Genomic DNA, 16956 nt, shown 5'->3' on the forward strand with positions numbered 1-16956 from the left:
CCAAGTGTGAGTCGGTTTTAAAAATAATGAAGGTGTAAATTCATATCCCTTAGGAACTAAAACAAAAAAGTTATCTATATCTTCCAATGGTCGTACCGACCAAAAATTCGTTACGAAGGTTTGTATTTAGTCAAAGTAAAGTAAAATAAGAAAAAAAGAAAATAAACCTTACAAAAATAAATGAAATCCCACCCAAAACATAAATGTGAAAGGCTGCCAAGTTCGATAATATTGGAATGCTTCGCCTATAAAAGAAGTGAGATCTAAATAAGTACCAAGTTCCATACACAGACCACAGTTAAAAATGATATAACTTGGCAAGTTTTAATAGAAAATTATATACTTGACTCATTGCGTTTAGTAGGTTTATAACAAAGTGTGTGAAAACTTGCCAACTTGTTATATCATTTTTAACTGAGGTCTGTGTATGGAACTTGGTACTTATTTAGATCTCACTTCTTTTATAGGCGAAGCATTCCAATATTATCGAACTTGGCAGCCTTTCACATTTATGTTTTGGGTGGGATACAATTTTACATATTTGGCTTAAGTGTCTTTCTAACACCTCCAACTATTTAATTGTTTATATTTTCAATGTACAAAATCAACACTTCTACAGTTTTATTTTGTGTATTGATTCTTTCCCTTACATACTCAATATTATAAATGAGAAAGTGTGTTTGCTTGTTCATTATTTCCAAAACATCACCGAGAATTTCTATTGTATGGTTTTTTTATCTGAATTTGTGTAAAATGACTTTTCCTTTTAACTTGAGTAGTAGGAAAACAAGTCTACAATAAACATAAGATTTGAGCAAAAAAGTTAGAACATCTCAATATGATCTTGCCAGCAAAATCTCTTTAAAAAGCAACATAATGGTAGTAAATTTATAATTATTTTATCGGCTACTACTACAGTAGCAGCGCGACAATCGCCGCGTCGTGTGTCGCGGAATACAGCTCATGAATATGAGCCTCTAGGATGGCTTGAAATTAGTCGAGTTCCTCGTCAAACAGTTACGTGAGTAAGCCGATAACATAATAATTAATTTAGTATGTCTCACGAAAGTTATAATAAAATTATAATGGTAGTATATTAAAATACAATTGTACTGACTCATGCTGTACATAAATAGTAATGTTACTGACTCACCCTGTATACTATACTACTCAGTCAGTCACACCCTAGAATATTTAACGGTTGACGAACAAGTTGCATGTTAGACCAACCTATGAAATTAAATGAGTTTACACTGCACCATAAAAATATTGTAAAAGTGCCTTTAATTAAGTTGAAAGTTTCAAGGGAAACCGTGAAGAAGGCCTCAAATCATTGGTTTTTAGATTTTTTCATCATAAATACATCTAAAATTGGTTATAGGAATATTCTTGTATTTTTATTAAATAACCCGTTAAAACTTTTCGAGACTAAGAAAAGCCACGTGTGGGTACTATCTCCGGAGCTGCGGACTACCTAGCGGGCTTACCGGGGCTCCGGCTCGAAAACCAGGTGTAGAAACGGAATGGTTTTTAGTCAGTAAGAATCTGACACTCCCTCTCGTCACACCCATGGCAGGAGTCAAGTCATAGGACGATTTCACCCCCCAAAAAGGGAGAGTACTACTAGAGCCGATGCCTGACCGGTGCTGCGGAAAAGCGCAAGACGTGACAATGGCTCCGGCTTTAAGTCGGAGTTGTAATGGGATGGATTTTAAGCCAGTAAGAACCTCGTCTCACCCAAACCGGGAGTCATTCGATGATGACCACGTTACTGGGCGGTGTAATGTCATTACCTATTGTAATGAAGTAAGGAACCACGTGTAGCTACAGTAACAACTGCGAGTGCTATGACGACTGTTTGACTGGGATTAAAGATCACGGCTAGAATATATTAACTGTTTAGTAACTCTATTGCAATGATATCGGGGGTGGTGAATATTTCAGTTAAATAAATAGGCGCACTTTTTATTTCAATTTTCATTCTCAATCCACGAACTTATGGGTAGTACCCATAAGTTCCTAACCCCCAAAAGGCCGGCAACGCTCTTGTAACGCCTCTGATGTTTCAGTTGTCCATGGCATAGCAATAGCTTACCATCAGATGATCGGTATGCTCGTTTACTGGCTTATACCATAAAAATATATACAGTTATATGTTATATCAATAAGTAAGTGAATAATATTAAATGCATTTTCTATAAACTTCTAGTACATACCTAAATCCATCGTTCTTCATACGTGATCATGGAAGTGAAAATAAAAGGTTCTCACTGAAAATAAAAATGGGCGTGGCATATATGATTGTATTCTTACCACAGATGCTTACCTACATATATACATTTTACATGCCTCAATTCTATATGTATAGTGACAAATAAAAATATAATTAGCATTCTACACGCGATTCCATTGCATTCATTGCATGCCATGACACACAACATATACATACAAACATACATACATATACACATACACATACCTACTTAATTATAATTTTTAATTTATTTCTGGCATGTCTACAATTGTAGTTAAATGAGATTCATTAGAACCTTTATCGCGTTAGTTATTGTCTTATAGTACTTAGTTGTGTATAGATTGACCATTGAGGTGCGATTCTTGATTGTGTACAAATGGCTATCAGTTAACGACTTTTGAGGAAGGTTCGATTCCAGTGAATTATTAAGCTTTCCTAAAATTCCTAGTAACAGGATAAGGAAAAAAGAAGGTATTTTTGAGGGCGGAAAATCATCCAATGACTTCTCCCGCCTTGGACGAAGCGAGAGGGAGTGCCAGACTCTTACTGACTAAAACCACCCCGTTCCTACTCCTGCTTTTCGAGCCGGAGCCCCGGTAAACACGCTAGGTAGTCTGAAGCTCCGGATCAAGCATCACAACTAATGGGTCTCTATGAGGCGCACGCAGAACGCAGGCCTAGGTCTAGAATCATTTTCAATATATACATATGCCAATAGACTTACGCGTTAAATCATCTTCATAAAAAAATTACGGTACCACTTTATTTGTGCTGTCATATTAAAACTGCATTTATTTTTCCGCTGCACCTGACCTCCGTCCGACTATTTACCGTCGCATCATGAGACCGAGAATGCACCTGTATCTGCGCACGTACACAATTGCACAATGCACTATTATTTTCTATCAAACTTGAATAGATTTGCAATACTACAACTTTACAAAAAAGGTTTAAAATTTTTTTCCGGAGACTATATTGGGTTTTGTGTCGGAAATCATATATTATATAATGTCACACAAGCCTTATATATAAGTTTGCCACTATAACAAACTAGCAACCCGCCCCAGCTTCGCATGGGTGCAATAGTGATATATTATGCATGTATTATACATATAAACCTTCCTCTTGAATCACTCTATCTATTAAAAAACCACATCAAAATCCGTTGCGTAGTTTTAAAGATTTAAGCGTACAAAGGGACATAGGGACAGAGACTTTGTTTTATACTATGTAGTGATAAAAAAAGGAGATATGACTGACTGACTAAAGTGAATGTCCTATTTACAAAAATCTGCGCATCTACCTAGATTTTCGTTCTATATTACGCGAACGATAACAAATTGATGTAAACATTGAATATAATTAAAATTCACCAAACTGCGTAGATATTAGCTATTCTTAAATAGTTTGAAGACTACACAGCATATCAAGCTACCCAATTTTGCCAAAATTCATTATTGGATTTTCAACCTTATAGTTCTATATGCAAAGTTTAAAATCAAATAAATTAAATTGGGGTAACTAGCATGCATTACTTTTATATACGGCTGCGCAATAAACAGGTAAGTCTGGTTGGATCAGTTTTTTTTTAAGAACACGTCAGTGATTCATTATTGTCTATGGTCGCATTTTTGTTTTCTTTTTCGCAGATGTCAACGGAGGTTGGGTACTACGTAGTATTTATTTTATCCGGTTGCGATATATCATGTACATAGGTCGTGTGTTATGTACACGATACAACATACATAAGTAATATGTATTATGATTTATTTAACTGGCTTTGGATTACCAGTTTAATCGTATTTTTGGAATCGGAATAATTGATGTTGATGAATAACAATCTCCCTTTTTTAAGAGGGGAAAAATCATCCAATGTCTTCTCCCGTCTTGGGCGAGGCGAAAGGGAGTGTCAGACTTACTGACTAAAAAACACCTCGTCTCTACTTCTGCTTCTCATAACAATCTTTCTGGACTATGTATCTATTATTCAATAATAGCCATATCCTCTAGTTATGCTCCTAATGTCGCCAATAGTCCCTTTTTGTGTTTTTGAGGGGGGAAATCATCCAATAACTTCTCCCGCCTTGGGCGAGGCGAGACCAACCAACCCGGAAAAATTCCGATCCAACTCATGCTTTTCGAGCCGGAGCCCCGGTAAACCCGCTAGGCAGTCCGCAGCTCCGGGTAGTTGACTCCCATGAGATGTTAATGGCAAGATTAAGACCAATAAATGTTCTGATTCATAGCTCTATAACTTTATACTTTAACATAATGTTGATTCAGATGGTAACAATGTATGAGATCACAGTGTTTCCAGAAAAATCAGGAAAAAAATTAAAAACTAATTCACATTTTTTTTAAAGAGTTCATTGGTTAATGATTCACAACTTTTCGATATTTCCCGAAGTCATTTAGTTAAATTCACAAATCGCAGACTCATGCAAAATAAATGCAATTTCCCTTTGAGTCAATCGGATTTTTGTTTTATGGAATTTTTGGCAAACGAGCAAACGAGCCACCTCATCAGATGGCTCGTTTACCATCGTAAGCGATCAGCGCCGCCCATGGACACCCGCAACACCAGAGGAGTCACAGGTGCGTTGTCGGCCTTTTAAAAAGGAATATGCTCTTTTCTTGATGGTTTGAAAGTCGTATCGCGACACAATGAAGGTATTTATTTATAAAAATATCATGGTAAACACATTTCCTGCGTTTTAAAATGCTTACTATATTTTTTTTTTTATTTTTATAACAAAAATATATATGTAGATCCTGTACGCAAATAGTCCTAGATAATGCATTCGTGATATTATAGTTATTACAAGCATGAACATACAATTTCTCTTATTTACTTGCATAGTACATCTATTACCTACAATGTTATCATTAATTACATTACCTGCCTAAATACCCACGAACAAAGCAAAGAATGACGAAATATTTAACTTATTTTGATACCATTTGCAACTAAACAAATCTATAATGAAATCTATTTAATTTTTTCATAATCAAATCGATGATTCTGACAGAGAATTCCAGAACAATTTAAGAAAAAAGAAAAAAAAAATGAAAACCGCGCTAAAATTCCTACTGGCAACCAACACTGCCAAGAATTCGAATTTGGAACGCGAGACGCATCGAACACATCAGCAGGGCGTGGTCCTAAGACAAGAGTAGCAACGACCAGCATAACATTGACACGTCACTATCAGCTGTGACACCCTGATTTCCCCTACATCATTAGAACAAAGAGGGGCGAAGGAGATCAGGCTAAATAACTACTAATATACAAGCTTATATTTATTATAATCGTGTGTTTGTTTTAATATCGCGGGGGGCAGGGAAGGTCTACTTTGACTGGTGAGTCAACAAGTCTATTTTTAAAGCGTTTGTACGATGAACACGCGCTCGCCTCGTGGGTTTGTTTTGCTCCGATAATACGCTAGTTACGAGTCGCACCCACATATTTACATCGTGCTGGCTTATTGTCAGTTTACTTATCTGTCGCTATGCGTACTAAAATGCTTACCGATACGTATCATGTTCGCCGTAAACTCTTAATTAGACCACGATAAAAATGTTACGATAAATTGATTATTGTTTTAACGTTTCGCTCTATATCTTTGACTTTTAAGTTCCCACGAAAATGTAAGTAAATAGTGCTTATCGCTGTTTCTTCGGGTCAAATATTTTTTTTTAGTTATTTTGATAATAAATCACTACGTCATTGTTAAATGGATTTTTCTGTTCAATTGGTAGTGTATTTGAGATGAAAATCGAGTTTTATGCGAAAAACAATTGCTAACGACTGGGTTAGTAACCATTAAATGACGCAGTTTTTTTACTTTTCATTGTCATAAAGGGTAGTCAAAAGTAAACAGTACAGTATGTGTACAGCCCAAATAGAAATAGTAAGTACAATGATCAGTCACCTATGTATTTATATGACCACTAAGCAGATAAAATACAGTAATAAATATACCTTATTGCCTTAGGCATTATATTAAAGATAGATTACCCCACGTGTATAACTCTAAACACATCCAACTAGCAAATTATTCCATAATTAACCTTATCGTATCGTAATAAAGTCTATAACAACAAAACTCGACTAAGACATAGTATCTGCGTGTTGTATGTACTGCTTATATAAAAATAAAATAAAAACAAACGAAATACCGTGACCTGTGCCCTTGTCATTTACTTTAAACGACACGAATTACGTGTAATGACAAAAATAACCTTAAAGCCAGTCAATAAGGTAAGAAATTAAAGGTTTCTGACTTCATTGCTAAGGGAAACCAGAATTAAATAGACTTTGTGGGTATATATTTTATTTAAGCAACGCCTTTTATCCCCAAAGGGTTAGGCAGAGGTGCACATTACGGCACGTAATGCCGCTACACAATGTACACCCACTTTGCACCTTTTGTGTTATAAGTCCTATGTATTAGGGCGTAACTCTATTGCCATATACTGGGCACAATTCCAAACTTCGTGCTACTACTGAGAAATTTTCGAACAACCGAGAAAAGCCCAGTAATATATGTATGTATATAGATTTATACCAAACGGGTCATCCCTTTAGATAACCCACACTACACTCGCTAGATCACCACAGACATAGCAAGAATAAAAAATACAATAACAACACTCTCTGCCTACACTATAACGAAACAACAAGCGTATTATTACATCACGATCCTAAACTTGTCTACTTTCATGAAAACCCTCTTATCATGACCCTTATCTCTTATCTGATCGAAAGACATCTTAAACCTTAGTACACCTACTTACCAGAAGACTTCTTGACCTTACCTTTTAATATTTAGCACATCCGGGTATCACATTTTATAGCCATTTTATCTTTTACTATCTTTTGCTAAGAAATCCTTAATATTACAAATAATGTTTATTAGTTTAATCTACAGATTACAACGAAGCAGTAATTAATAATAGAATCGTCGGTTTATATGGATAAAATAGTGTATTATAAAATGACCCAGTAATTTTCCAGATTACCTGCATTGATATATGTATTTAATGTACATATATGCAATCAAATGTGGGAATTCTGTAGAGTTTATCGCAGTTTAATGTGACGGAAATCAGCTGGTGTAGGCAGATATTTTTATGTTGTTACAATTACAATATACAATTATTACATTCCAGACTTTCAAATAAGACCCAAACAGGACAAGTATTCTTAAAAAATCAAACAAGTCCTCAAGATATCCAGATATGATTTACTCTACTTGGCTCGGCACGAATGGGCCAGCTCGAAGGAAGCAATACCACGGCCTCACAGAAAACCGACGTGAAACAACGCTTGCATTATGTGATTGAGATTACCGGAGGCCCAATTACCCACTTACCAATCCCCGATTCCCTAACAACCCTTAAATTCCTAACCCCCTAAAGGTCGGCAACGCACTTGTAATGCCTCTGGTGTTTCGGTTGTCCACGGACGATGGCGATGGCTTACCATCAGGTGATACGTCTGCTCGTCTACCGTATATACCACAAAAAAAAACTTTGTACACGCAAAATTCAATATTTACTACTTAATACTTACATTATGATTAACAATAAAACGTGTTTGTTGACAATTTACTGTGAGAAACTTGGTACACAATACATTGTGCAATTTTCTGATAGTAGCCATAATATACTCCTTGTTTATCCAACAACGTCATATATGTTGCAAATTAAAACAAGTTTGCATTGTTTTCTAGATTACTAAGTACTTGAACCTACATTATTAATGCCCTCTGACTAGGCGATGAAGCTTACAAGGTCGTGGGCGCAATAAAATTCACCTATCGTGATAATAATCAGTTTTATCAATGTTTGCTAACAGGTAAAAATTGTTACTGAACTCTATCTGACCCGTTAAAGTGAACAAAAAAATTCAATAAAAATAGCTAAGTTATCGCATAGCAATTCCACGCTGCAAACATGAAGTCATTTCAGATAAGCATACATTTCATAACAACATTTTTGTTTGAAATCGAATAAACTCTTCCTAGGACGTCCGTAGCCGGCGACGATCCGCCGCCGACTGACTAAATGAAAACTACGAAGCCCCCACGTTACCTACTGAACTGATAGCGGCGACCAATCGCGGTTGACCTACCTCCCTCCCCGCTGCGTTTCAGAAATAGGAGTAGAAGGAGGAAGTGTATGGTTGTTTAGGGGTCTTGTAACACTGGTTTGTGTCGATGATAATGCGCTTACGCAAATATAGCGAGATTGGCAAGTGTCAACATAGATAACGTGTCTGCCAACCGGGGTCATGGCACTGTTTGTATTAACTTGCTATACTTCTCGATATTTTAGTTCATTGGGACGACAGGTCGGACAAACATTGCCGTATTTTCACACTACGAAACTGTTTTGTTTACGTTTTTTCTCTTTATTTCGTATTATGTATTACATTAATGTATTATATCGAAGTTTCTAGTAGCACTTATTGATTATTTTATTCAATAAACCTTCTATTTAAAACACCGTTGCATTTAACACGGAATATTTCGTGCTATAACTCAATAACAGCAACAAATTAACAAAACAAACAATACAAAAGTAAATATTATTTCATAATATGTACGTCAGAATAAAAAACGGCAGCTAAACAGTACATAGTGATAATATTAATGAAAAAAACAAATAGAAAAACCGAAAATATGACTGATACAATAGGAACTGTGTTATCGGTGTGTGTTTGCAATTAAAATATTAAAACAGAGATACTGATGATAACCCTATTGTTTTACCTATAGTAATGAGACATGAACATGATAAGAATTATATTTTTTACACGTGTTTATAATACTTTTAGTTTCCCTTCTTTTTAAGTGCATTTCTAAGAAAATTTTGATATCTTTTATTAGTTATACTTGCAATGCCACGCCTTTTATCTCCGAAGAGGTAGGCAGACGTGCACATTACGGCACGTAATGCGCTATACAATGTACACCCACTTTTCACCATTTGGGTTATATGTCCCATGTAATAGAGGGTGAGCCTATTACTCTTGTCCGGCAGTTGCGCTAGCGAACACTCAACCAATGAGGCAGTCTTTTAACAGTTAAAATAGGTAAAATTCTAGACTCAGGTTGCCGTAGTAACCAAATCAACTGACAAGTCATTGAGACTGACACTAATCCTCATCTCAATAACAATATCTTTATACCGACCTCAGACCCAAATCCCTCACTCCCGAATACTATTTAGCAACAAGAAAAGGACACCAAAGTATATCAGGTGGACCCGTGGACCCCAACCAACCATTTATATTCTTCATTCAATTGTTTTGTTTATACCGGGCCCTGTCGTCTAGGGAAGTGGGCCATTACAGACCAACATTGTTTGTCTGTTTGAGTGTTTGTCATTGTCATAGAACATAGGAATGTCACTGTCATTTGTTTAATTAAGATGTTACATTCAATTATTTTGTGTACTGTTACTGTGTTCATGGGCAGCGCTGATCGCTTACCATCAGGTGACCCGTCTGCTCGTTTGCCCCCTATTTAATAAAAAAGGTGCGTTATTATATAGGTGTCTGTAGGGTGTGGCATCAGATCTTATTATCTACGCTTTAGATTAAAATATTGGTATCCCAATTATAATCTAACGTTCGTAGCTGCGGACTACTTAGCGGGTTTACCGGGTCTCCGGCTGGTAAGGCAGGAGTAGGAACGGGGTAGTTTATTAGTCAGGAAGAGTCTGACACTCCATCTCGCCTTGGATGATTATCCCCCTTAAAAAAATAAATAATGATCTAACGTGTAGTGTTTTTTTAATTGACGATCGAATTCGAGGTATAATTATTGACTAAAAATGCGATTCAAATATGGAATATCAAATAAAGGGTGTGATTGCTTAAAGCATTTAGTTAATAATTACTGAGGTTATAAGTTAATCGTATTATTTTTTAAACATTACGTTGACGTATTATATCAGTTTAATTAAGGCAAAAAGGTATATAAATAACTTTTACCAATTAACTCCAAATACATAATAATAACAAGATAACCGTATTTTAATGTTTTTACTCCATTTTTAATCGTATGTACAAACGTTGAGATATGAATTACTAAATAAACAATACTATTGATATAATTGACCAATTAAAATAAGTGGGCACACCTCTTTTTTACTTTTTCGAAATACATGAGCATGGCCGAAGACAAAAAAGGTTCTAAACTTTTTGTATCAGCCTGTAGACGGTTAAAAAAGTTACCATAGTATAATATTTAATATTACCATTTATGATCGACTCGTCTTCTAATAATATATCATGTCGTTAGTACCGTAAATGTAGGTAAATACATAATACTACATATCACATCTGCTCACCCGACTAGTCGGATAGTCAACAAAAGTTCCAATAGAAATAAAATAAAAAAAGTACAGCTACTAATATAATACTCAAATAACTCCTTTCAATTCTCATAAATAAAAAATATACTAACTTTCTTTTTTTATAAAGCTTAAATTCAACAAAGCGATGTACACCGTTATTTCGCCACTCTACACATCGGCCCATTAGCTCAGTTGGTTAGAGCGTCGTGCTAATAACGCGAAGGTCGCGGGTTCGATCCCCTCATGGGCCACATCCTCTTTTTGTACATTCTTTAATTGTTTTTAAACATTATTGTATATTAATTTATTGGTTTTATCTAGTAAGTTGTTTACTTTTTATTATAATATTGTTTCTGATGCAATGTTTGGTGTTGAAGACATATGTATAGGAAGAATGGATAGAGTATATAAAGTATTATATTATGTAGTTGACCTGGATCTTAGGTATTAAGAGTTATCGTTGTTTAAGAAGAGTTTACGTCAATAAATAATGGTTTTGTCGAACTTCGGTGTACAATATGTTTAATTAATAAAGATTGGAAATTTTTAAGCGTCGAAAAGAATACAATGTAAAATATCGATTATTATATTCTACAATGATAATAATAATTTAGCTATTTTCCGTTGGCTCAATCATGTTGCACATTATGATGTTAATTTTATATGTCAGTGACGTCTTAATTAACTTAGAAGGCATGTAGGTAAGCGATGAGCAAGAACCATCTACCATGAACACCGAGTTTTTATACTCCCCAAAAACCTAGACACCTATTGAAGGAAAGGTTCTCCTCCCAACATGATCAAAAATCTATGTCTTTTCCTCTGTTTATCTGCCATCAGATGTTCTAGCCATAATCAGATGGTATGTGGAGAGTAATAGGCATTCCATTGAATACATGTCCTGTTTGAACAACTATCGCAGTTAGTATCTCCCTCTTAATTATAAAAACTCTTACACCATCTAGTCACCACGACACAACGACATGTCACAACAAAGTCCCAAGTTTCATATATCAAAACTAAATGATGCAAAATTCTATCACCAATGTGTATCGGAGACAAAGCTGCGTAGACACCACACCTCAACTGGATGTAACCTGTTCGTTATCTCAACTCCTGACCCCTGATCTTCAGCCCAGCCTCCAACGAGCAAAACACTGATAAATTAGGTATAAATAACCACATTGCGTTAGATGAATTCGAATCTAGACCCCTTGGTTATCTATTTATCCAGTTTTCTGATTGGTTATGATTAATGACTGAATTGGTGGTTTTATTGTTGTTAACCCGATTGTTCTTGATAAAGTATTTGGTTCTTAGATCGTAGAATCAAAATAACTATTGTGGTTTTTAAATCTAATCATGTGAAGTTCGTATTTCTTAACAATTGGTTTGAGAAGATGCCCAATAGCAGATGAAATTGCCCACTATTAGGTATATTAAGACTGTAAAGTATAAATAGGAAGGAATAATGGCATAGTAGTGCCCTGATCTAATGTCTTGAAGCAAATTACAACAAAAACAAAAAAACCTTGCCGGCTAATTGGGCCTAAAGTTTCGTTAGAATTAAACCAGTTATCCACTCCATTTATTCCATAAAACCTCTTTATTTAACCGCAAACATTAACTAAATATAAAGCTACATGCATATATTAATAACATGACCTAATTCTTCGCAAAATCCCCAAAATAACTAATAAAGGGAACTTTTAGCACATGTCCAAATTAAATTAGGACACAGGTAAACTGTCACACGTCTGACCCTATACGGGTATAGTGACGCAAATTGACTCTCTGATAAGCCCGGTTAAACACGGTTCTTCGTTCGATTCTCTGAAAACGTAATTATATGGCGGCTTTGCGAAATTTCGTGTTGTGTACTAGGGATATTAGTGGTAATTGCTAAAAATGTACATACATACATACATAACCTCACGCCTGTCTCCCATGCTAAAAATGTGTCAATGATATACTATGGTTTTCTGCCTGTGTGAAAAAACCTATATACCTCTATATATAAAAATCAATTGCTGTTCAGTCTCGCCAAAACTCGAGGACGGCTGGACAGATACTACCTGCAATGAATACATATATAAAACTATATAATAGTATCATAATAGGCATATAATAAATAGGCTCACCCCCTATTACATGGGACTTATAACACAAATAGTCAAAAAAGTAGGTGTACATTGTATAGCGGCATTACGTGTCATAATGTGCACTTCTGTCTATCCCTTATGGGATAAAAGGCGTGACGTCGCGTATAAAACTATATATTAACTAACTATATATTTATCTATATATTATATACACAAAATACCCAATAAACACTCCAGCGATCCAGTTAAGTTAGATAACATAATGTATGTTATTGCTTATATTAATAGCTCCTACTTTGATAACTGCTTACATTGTAATGGCAATCAGGATTAACCAGGATGCTAGGTAATAGAATAATATTAAGTTAGATTTAAGCAAGGACATATAAAATTGTATTTTATACGTATTTTGTATAGTATATGGGTGTAAGTTCTAAATGTACTGGTGGTGGCTAACGGATGATTTTAATGAAATAAGAGTATGAATACCAAAGTCCCTTGTCTTCCCCCAAATAGCAAATGCCTTTTGAAGAATTAGCCTGTCATAAACAGAAGTATATTATGTATAGAAGACGTGAAGATTAAATAAATATATAAGAAGATTTGTTAGATTACATAACTGTAGTTTCATCCCTGTATTTCTGCTTAACACCATTAAATTTTAATTTCTATGAAATCAATAAATGTTTCTACCTCCATTAATGCCTTGTCTATGTTACACTGCATCAGTGCATTAGCACTAAACCCAACTAATTAACATTAAAACTACAATAACGTATGTAAACGTTATGTAAACGCATAATGATCATGTTATAATACCTACCGCTATCACGCGAGTTATCGAATCCCGGTCATCTTGGAGGTTGTAACATTTGAACTACTGCGACCTATGATCCTTTGCTGTTTATTTAGCAACAGGAAGCCATTTCTTCAAACTATCTCTTAATCATCGCTTAAAATAAATTATTGTTTCAATTGTTGAGTGATTGTAAGTTCCACTGGCTAGCACGAGATTTGAGGGTTCGATGCTCATGACACAGAGATAGAGAGAGAGAGAGAGAGAGAGAGAGAGAGAGAGAGAGAAAGAGAGAGAGAAAGAGAGAAAGAGAGAGAGATAACTAAAGAAAGAGAGAAAGAGTGAAAGAGAAAGAGAGAAAGAGAAAGATAAAGAGAAAGAGAGAAAGAGAAAGAAAAAGAGAAAGAGTTTATTTGGGACAGGCCGCAAAACACATCATTAATCAGATTAGCTATATCGAAATTTCTGGTTTTTATTGTCTCGTATTTGACTGCATGGGTGTGCGCATTTCATGTATTCGAATTACATACTATATAGCATTTACCCATAACGCTATCCTTAAATTCCAAAACACAGGAGTTAAGAATCCCATATTCCGCTGGTGAAGCTGCATCAAATTCCGTTCAGTAGTTTATGAGCTTATAACGAACAGATACGACGAGAAACATGGTATATTTTTATTTTATTTAAACCTACCTCTTCTTAATCAAGTCATGTTAACAGATTATATTTCTAACGCGTGTTGTTTAGTAAACAAACAAACAAACACATTAATTAGGTCTATATATTGAGGATTTTATTTACAATACCGTCAAGTGTTTACGTTATATACTGACACTCAATAAAATAAGATCGAGGTCTCCCATTTATATTAATCTCTAGTAGCTGAAGAGCTGCTCGTTTATCTGTTAACAGTATTTTATTTGGATGTGGTAAATAACTGTGTCTTATATCTGTAAAATAGCTGTATCTTTTATCTATATATTTAAAACTCTCTGCGTCTTAGTGAGGGACTGACTGACAGACAGACAACGCACAGCCAAAACTAATAGAAGCCTAGAAGACCTAGGAAGCTGAAACTCGACATATTTGTGCCTTAAAGAGTGTAGGGGAGCACTAAGAAAGGACTTCCCTAAATAAAAATAACCTAACCCTCCTTCTGGAGAATTGGTATAAACCAAACCCATTCTTGCTTTATTGTTCACACCGGCACTTAACAAAAACACAAAACTCAATACATATTACTTTACTCAACTCCTTAATCAACAGGACACAGTAACGAGGTTGTATACCATAATTACTAACATCGATATAACAACACACCCTCACACACACATATACATACATACATAATATGTTAAACACGGTCAATCACATCAAACACACCCCTTACTCTACAAAAGCCTACCTTAAACCTTATACCATAAAGTTACTTTTTCAAAAGCCGTACACTATACGTACACTGACCCCTTTTTTAGTCCAAAAATAACTTTGTACGCACTACGCACCCCGTAAGCGTAATTTGACCAGAAAATAGGGCTATACTATAAATACATCCATGGTAAGACTATAAATAGTATGCGCCGAAATTGTGTCGGAGGGTGTAGAATCGGGTAATGACACCACTATGTTGTGTCAGGTTTGATAGGTATTGTGAACTCTTTCCTAGCTGGCTAGACCTTCAAACCTTCAAGTAAAGAGGAATTCCTTTTTTAAAGGCCCGCAATGCATCTGTACCTCTTCTTGTGTTGCGGGTGTCCATGTGTGGCGCTGATATGTCTGCTCGTCTGTCGTCCCATACCATAAAAAGAAATAATAAGCAAAGATTAAGCATCATAATGTTAAGGGCCAATGAACATTCCCTTTATAAAAGAAATTGATAAAAATATATTTATAACATACATTTCATCACGATTTTTATTTATCCCTGGCAAATTGCAGTCTAGTCAGGCAATTTTGTCTAGTAATGATACACAAGTACTGAGTACTACTAATAAATATACACAGGTTCTAACACCGTATTGCTCCTCAAATAAACATTTTAAATGAAATAATACCCTGCCTCGTGTAACTTAGAAGGGCTAATTCCCACTCCAAAATATCATAATTATCATTACCTACCATAACAGAAGAAAAAAATCAGTCATAAATAAAATACAGCCACAATTTCTAGAATTTACCTAAAATAGATGTAGTACGTAGCACCGCGTAGTCGCTACGCACTGTAGCGCGCGTAGTCGCTACGTCGCGTAGCAGCGTAGCGTTAAATTCGGCGCGGTTACATCATGCTACGAAGCCTTCTTTTTTTAGTAGACAACTAGATGATGAAATTTACACATAGTTATTTTCCTTAATGATTATATTTAGACATTACATATACAGCTATGTATGTATGTATGTTTTTTGAACAGATATGAATAAGTTTGGATAAACTTAGTATGACCCAAAACTGAGTTATTTTGGTCTTGCTTTTTTGGTATAATCCAGTAAACTACGAGGCGTATCACCTGATGGTAAGCAATCGCCGCTGCCCATGGACACACGAAACACCTGCGTTACCAGTGTATTGCCGGTCTTTTGGGGATTAGGAATTTAAGTGAAGTTGGGGAATCGGGGATTGTGAAGATTGGTAACCTACTCACACAACGAAATACAACTTAATCGTTATTTCACGTAGGTTTTCTGTGAGGCCGTGGTATCACTCCGGTCGAGCCACCTATTCGTGCCGAAGCATGGCTCTCCCACACTTAATATGTCTTGTAAGGTGGACTTAAAATGGGCGACGTATATTTTCAATACATTACAATATTAAAAGAAAGTCCTTAGAGGTATTATTGTAATACATATTATAAGTTCGTACTTAACGAGTGGCTCGTTAGTGTCAATCAAATACAAACAAAATACTGGTTATTATCAAATATTTACTTATTAATTATAATCTATGTAATCTAGGACATGTACCACATTGAAATAGGTTCAACGACTTTAGTAAATACCTATTTTAATAGTATTATGTTATGTTAGTAAATAATATTATATTTTGTGATCAATTAGTATATGTATATAGGATTATGTACAAGTAATTTTGTTACATGAATGGTTATAACGCGATTATCTGTATCGATTTTAAAAATATTATTTTATGGCCAGTTTACAATCGCCTATTTATTTACTTGTAGGATTACTTAATAAAAATAGAATTTGTATATATTATAAGCTCCATACATAATTCTCTAATGCATATAACTTTTATTGGAACTGATTATGAATGTCCTGAATGTCCCGTTTATTAAGTAGTTACGAACGAGTCTGCTGCGCACTTTTCATACTCAATTCCCGAAGTTGAACTAAACAGTAGTAGGTGGGCGCGGTATATAGCTGGGCACCTGTCAACCGCGCAAAGTGTCGCGGTTTCGACACCCGTAAGGAACCACTCT

At 35.3% G+C, this 16956-nt stretch overlaps 1 protein-coding gene and 1 non-coding gene across 2 annotated transcripts in view; both read left to right on the forward strand.

Moving 5' to 3' along the window:
- LOC118273121 (endonuclease/exonuclease/phosphatase family domain-containing protein 1) overlaps window positions 1-16956 on the forward strand; it is a 262956-nt gene that overhangs the window by 138016 nt on the left and 107984 nt on the right. The gene's annotated exons all lie outside the window — the stretch shown is intronic.
- On the forward strand, window positions 10799-10872 carry Trnai-aau (transfer RNA isoleucine (anticodon AAU)). The gene has a single exon. It is a non-coding gene; the product is annotated as a tRNA-Ile (tRNA).

The sequence above is a fragment of the Spodoptera frugiperda genome, chromosome 1, assembly GCF_023101765.2.
Source record: "Spodoptera frugiperda isolate SF20-4 chromosome 1, AGI-APGP_CSIRO_Sfru_2.0, whole genome shotgun sequence".
Taxonomy (NCBI): Eukaryota; Metazoa; Arthropoda; class Insecta; order Lepidoptera; family Noctuidae; genus Spodoptera; species Spodoptera frugiperda.